The sequence below is a fragment of the Vombatus ursinus genome, unplaced genomic scaffold, assembly GCF_900497805.2.
Source record: "Vombatus ursinus unplaced genomic scaffold, bare-nosed wombat genome assembly UNPS02015012.1, whole genome shotgun sequence".
In the NCBI taxonomy this organism is placed as follows: domain Eukaryota; kingdom Metazoa; phylum Chordata; class Mammalia; order Diprotodontia; family Vombatidae; genus Vombatus; species Vombatus ursinus.
The window spans coordinates 148,704-153,834 of NW_020954790.1; the positions used below are offsets into that span (position 1 = coordinate 148,704).

At 39.7% G+C, this 5,131-nt stretch overlaps 1 pseudogene; it reads left to right on the top strand.

Moving 5' to 3' along the window:
• Positions 1-1,669, top strand: part of LOC114030799 — an 8,600-nt pseudogene extending 6,931 nt beyond the window's left edge.
• Positions 1,670-5,131: the final 3,462 nt, after the last annotated feature.

Consider the following 5,131-nt stretch of genomic DNA (forward strand, 5'->3'; position numbering starts at 1 on the left):
ATCAGAGAATTCATACTGGAGAGAAACCTTTTGAATGTAATGAATGTAGGAAGGCCTTTACACAGATCACAGATCTTACTCGACATCAGAGAATTCATACTGGTGAGAAACCTTATGAATGTAATGAATGTGGGAAAGCATTCCATGGGAGTTCTCAACTTACTAGACATCAGAGAGTTCATGCTGGAGAGAAACTTTATGAATCCAATAGACGTAGAAAGATGCTTCATGAGAATGAACTACTCACCATACATCAGAGAATTCATAATGGAGAAAAAAATCACAGGTGCCACAAGTGTGGGAAGACCTCCAACCAAAACTTAGAACTTATTCTACATCAGAAAATTCATACTGGAAAGAAACCTTATGAATGTAATGAATGTAGAAAGGCCATTTGTGGCAGTTCACAGCTTTCTTGACATCAGAGGATTCATACTGGGAAGAAACCTTATGGATGCAAAGAATGTGAGAAGGCTCTTTGTCAGAGTATACAACTTAATCAACACCACATAATTCCTACTGGAGAATAGCTTTTGATTGGTAAAGCCTTATGAAGGAAATGAATGAGGAAGGTTTTATCTAGAGCATGCACTGAAATTTAGAAAAATTGAACTAAAAGGAAGCCCTAGAGATGAAAGGATTCCAGGTATAATTTCCCACAGTGGCTTTTTCTCTCCTTAAGTTCCTATCCACTCTCCTTCTATCTCACATTGAAAGTTATAATTAATTGTTGAGACTATTATGGAAATCTGACCAGAGCTTCTTCAAGTTGTAAATCTTCTGCCTTTCATACTTTATCCAATCCCTTATCTATCTAGGACCTAGCTCGAGCCACTTCCTCTCTTTTATGCATCTTCAATCTAGCTTCCTCTAAATATGCTTAGGTCTCACCAGCACTCTTCTCCCACATACCACTCAAGGCCTCTACCCTTCAAGGGCTATCTCTAGCTCTCCTTCTTGCTTTCCCCTCCTTGAACCTCCAAATGTGTAAACTTTTTTTCCCTGGAAAATTCTAGGCCTTTCATATTTTCCTTTACTCCTTTCCTTTCAGTTTGGTATTTGATGCTGTTATACCTTTCCTCCTCCCACCCCCTTCATACTTTCTTTTCCCTTTTCAGAATTCAGGCTTGGTTTTTTCTCATATCTTCATCTTTTCTCTTCCTTAGGGTTTGCCCCTTTTCTAGCCCTTTAAACTGAGTGTTACTAATGGTTTTGCCCTTGGCCTTCTTTTTTCCCTTTCAAAAATCTTTTTTAATCCTGATAGAACTAAGGTGTTATTAACAACACCATCATCACCTCCTACAAAGTTATAATAAGAACATAAGGTAGGAATGTGGAAAAAGAAAGGCTTGGTTGTGTTCGAGCAGCAGTAAGTTTCATTCTACAGAATAGCCACCTTTACTTTTAGAAAATATTTTGGCAGAACCAGGAAAACTATAGTGACTGCAATAATGTAAATAAAAAGAACCTGAAAAATTCATTAATCTGGAACTTGTACAATGATAATGACCAAGCTTGGCCCTAATGAAGAGATATGAGAATGCACCTCCCCCCTTCCCTCTATGAAATAGTTTCATATACATTTTGTCATAAGAGATGGTTTTCTGGTTGGGGAAGGATCTATTGAAGAAAAAAAAAGGTGATATAAAATTGAAAAATTAGTAAATATTTCCTGGAAACCAGAAGTGATTAAAAAAAAACCAACTTGATGGCTTCAGTTTTGTTTGTAGAGGTGTTTCTTCAGTAGTCTTTTCTTTTGTCAGACACTTATCAAGCACCTACTATGTGCCACCCACTGTGCTTAGCACTAGGGGATAATTAGTAGCTATATGGAAGATGATTTGAAGAGGGGAGACACAATGCATGGAGCACTTATACGAAGTGCTTGTAGGAGTCCTGGTGAGAGGTGACTAGTAGAGGTAGCAGTCTCTAAAAGGAAGTATGATTTCATGAAGAATAGGCCAGGTCATCCTCAGTTTACCAGTTTACCTCTTTCCCTCCCCCCCCCCCCAACATAACAAGACTCGTAGGTCAGATGAGTGCTGTAGACATAGTTTACCTAGACTTTAGTGAGACATGTGACAGGTCTTTTGTGCTTTATGGACAAGATGGAAAGATGGATTTGATGGTATAGTTGAGTGGTTTGAAGCTGGTGAAAAGACATTAAGTGGTCAGTGTCAACTTATAGGAAGACTTTTGGTGGGGTGTCCTTAGGATGTCATCTTTAGCTTTTATTGAAAACTTTTCCCCCCAGTGATTTTACAGATGACACAAAGCTTGGGGAGGGGATAGACAGTTCTAATTATGAGGTTTTCCCCACAGCATCCAGCCTTAATCTGCATCCCTGTAACTTCCACCCATTGCTTCTCATTTTGCTCTCTAGGGCAAAGAAGAACAAGCATGATTCCTCTTTGGTATTACAGCACTTCAAATACTGTCATTCCCTCTAAATTCCCTCCCCTCCAGTTTCACAAGTAATGAATGTGGAAAGGCTTTCAGCCAAATCATAGATCTTAGTCTGGATCAGAGATTTCATACTAGAGAGAAAAATTATGAATGTAATGAATGTGAAGATCTTTACCTGGTTGACTGATCTTATTCTACATCAAATAATTCACACTGCAGAGAAACTTTATTAAATGTAAAGAATATGGGAAGGCTTTCTGAAGGAGATCACAACTTTACATTTGAGGAGTCATATTGGATATGTCTCATAAGTGTAGTGAATGTGGAAAGGCATTTAGCTGGATTCTAGCTTACTCAACATTACTGGAGAGAAACCTTACAAATGTTTTGAATGTGGGAAGACTTTCCATGGGAGCTCACAACTTACTTGACCATCAGAATTCATTCTGGAGAGAAACTTTATGAATGTGATGAATTTGGGAAGGCCTTCCATGAGAACGACTTACTAGACATCACAAACGCTGGAGATAAACCTTATGAATGTATCAAGTATGTGGGGTTCTTTAACCAAAGCTCACAATTTAAAATCTTTTGAATTCAATGAATGTGGGAAAGCCTTAAGATGGAGTAGAGAGCTCAGTGATCAGAGAATTCATAATATAATTAATGTGGGAAGGCTTTCAACTGAATCACGTACCTTACTCAAAAATCAGAGAAGTCATAGTGGAGAGAAGCCTTATGAGTGTTTTGAATGTGGGAAAGCTTTCCATAATAGTTCACAGCTTATTTGACATCAAAGTTCATACTGGAGAGAAACTTTATGAATACGATGAATTTGGAAAGACCTTTCATCAGAATTCACAACTTATTTTACATCAGAGTATTCATATTGGAGGATGTTGGAAAGCTGTTAGCCAAAACTCCCAATGTACTCAATATTAAAAGAAGTCATCATGGAGAGAACTTTGAGTGCATAATGAATGTGGCAAGGCTATTTTGCCTTGTGACACTTCACAACTTTCTCAACATCAGATAATTCAAACTGAAGAAAAAACCTAACATAAAGAACATGGGAAGACCTTAAGCCAGAGAGTATATCTATATCAGAGAATTCATGTTATAGAGGAACATCATTAATGTAAGGATTGTGGAAAGGCCTTTGCCCAGATCTTATTCACATCAGAAAATTGATACTATAAAGGAACTTAATGAATGTGGAAAGACCTTTGGCTGGTTCTCTCAACCTACTCTACATCAAAATGTACTGGAGAGAAACTTTGTGAATGTAATAAATGTATCAAGGCTTTCAGTTAGTTCATAATGCTCACTATCAGAGAATTCATGCTGGAAAGAAACCTTATAAATGTAAGGAACATGGAAAGGCCTCATACCAGAGCACACTGGCTCATTCAACATTGGAAAATTCATGTTGAAGCCCTTGATGGGAAAAGCCTTACTAAAGAAATGAATGTGAGAATTCCAAGTAAAGGGAAATCGTATAGATGGAGATCCCTGTTTAATTGTTAATAACACTTTCAAATGTTTTCTTCTCTCTTCAAGGCTCTAGTCATCTTTCTGCCCCAAACTACACACTGAGACCTACAATCTTACAGGAACGTCCTCTCTAACTCAACGCCTCTCGAAGCAGCCCAGTCCATAGTTAAACAACTCTGACTGCAAGGAAGCTTCCTGACATCAAGCCAAATTTCTTTGACACTTCCACCGGGTGTTGCTGTGTGTGCTCTCTGAAGCCAAACAGAACCAATCTAATCCTTTCTTTTCTTGTTGGCAGCCCTTCAGTTGCTTGAAGATAGCCATTATGCACCCCCACCCACTCCCCCAGTTCTTCTGTTTGCCTGCTTGCTGCTCTACCTTTGAACCAGACTGATAAACAGCATTAACTAATATGTCACACGCACTGTGCTGAGTGCTGGGAATACAAATAAGAGCAACTAAGGCTTATATTCTAATGGGAGAAGACAACACATAAAGCAGAGCTGGGAAGGGGATATGGAGAAACCAGGGGGTAGGAAGCAAGTATGGGGCTAGGTAAGACAAATCTCACCTGTAAGAGCTAGAGCACCCAGAGGTAAGAGTCCAGGGCTGTATAGAGGCAGGGAATGATGGTGGCCAGAGGAGAGGCAGCACGATGGGGAGGTGGCTGGGAGCTAATGTGGAGGCTGAGTTTGGGGCAAGATAAGGTGAAAGCTCACCTCTCACTGCTGGGTAATATAAGGGTAGAGGGGAGGGTAGGAGAATAGAAGTCTCTTTTAATGTCCAAGTCCTAATTCAAGGTGCTGCTCTCCCTACCCTGTCATGTCAGTCAACCAGTAGAAATAGATTAACCTATAGAAAAGAGCATTTACTGAGAAGATTTACCAAGAACAATAGTTTTTTAAAAAATTCCCCTCAACCTGAGGGCACATTCGTCCTCTTGCAAACCCATAAGATCCCTTAGGGAATGGGCTCAAACTTAAAAGTACAACGGAGTGAGGTCCATACGCGGCCAAGAGATACCTCTCAATTCTTGGCTTAAATAGTTCTATCCCTTTGTGGAGTCACAATGTTCTCTTTAAGTGTAGCTCTCTGAACTCAATGGAGCTTCCATAGCCAGTATTTCTCTTTGTCATGAGGGATCACAATGGCTGAAGCTGCCATCCTCTGTGGGAGACTGTATTTATACCTCCATCTGTAGGCACTCCTCTGTCCCCAGCCACTGCTTCTG